General features: G+C 38.2%; 1 protein-coding gene across 1 annotated transcript in view; it reads right to left on the bottom strand.

Annotated features, from left to right (window-relative positions):
* Positions 1–750: 750 nt before the first annotated feature.
* LOC107677038 (dedicator of cytokinesis protein 3-like) overlaps positions 751–868 on the bottom strand; it is a 245,045-nt gene continuing 244,927 nt past the window's right edge. The window contains exon 57 of the mRNA XM_016471828.1: positions 751–788. The gene's annotated coding sequence lies outside the window, so the exon portion shown is untranslated. The remainder of the gene's footprint in view (positions 789–868) is intronic.

The following is an 868-nucleotide window of genomic DNA, read 5'->3' as shown; positions in this document are numbered from 1 at the left end:
TATACAATTATATTAAAGTCTTGGAATTTTATAACAGCTCTATCTAAAAATATACTTCTTTATGAAAACTGTCAACTCGGAGGAACGGAAATCAATTCCCAAAGGAACCTACTGAGACCAAAAGCCGCTTTACCGTGAGGAGACATCTGTGAAATGGCTTTGATTTAACCACTTTGGCTGTTGTGTTATTAGTGTAATGGGGTAGTAGCGCTCAGAGTGGCTGATTTGCTTTCACAGCACGAAAATATTGTGGGTGTAATGAGGCTTTATGAAGATTGTAAAAGCCTCTTACTGTCACATCAGTGCAGATTCTCTCTGAGGAGAAGCTTCCCGCAACTGTGCAGGAGGTAACAGACGTTCTGTTAAGTGTTTTTAGGTCTGTAATGAAGTGTTAGCATGTTATATCAACCAATGTGTTAATAAAACCATGTCTGAGGCTTTTGCATTGGATTGGGAAGTATCTTGTCAGAAGAAATGAGAATGCTTAGTCAATGAAGATAGCTTCAAACGTCCTCAGAGATCATCCGAAATCCACCCTTATGTGGGCTAGCGAGATGTAAGTGAACTTTATTTCAATTTTAGCCACTATCTAAGGATCCACTTTTGGCCACTTCTAAATTATTTTTAAATAATTTCATAAAAAATAGACAAAACTAATGAGGTTTTTGGTGCTCCGAGGTTAAGTGCTAAAGTGCAACCCAACCTGAACTGAACGATGTCTATTGGTAAGGTTTATCAACGATCTTTTTGAAGGTGTATGATGTCAATCAAAACTATTGTAACGATGACTATGAAGTAGGGCTGCACGATTAATCGCATGCGATATTTAACGCGCATCTTATCAGTAAAGCCGGTTCTGTAATCAGCG

The sequence above is a fragment of the Sinocyclocheilus anshuiensis genome, unplaced genomic scaffold (assembly GCF_001515605.1).
Source record: "Sinocyclocheilus anshuiensis isolate Anshui unplaced genomic scaffold, SAMN03320099.WGS_v1.1 scaffold584, whole genome shotgun sequence".
Classification (NCBI taxonomy): Eukaryota; Metazoa; Chordata; class Actinopteri; order Cypriniformes; family Cyprinidae; genus Sinocyclocheilus; species Sinocyclocheilus anshuiensis.
This window is presented reverse-complemented; position numbering and strand designations above follow the sequence as displayed.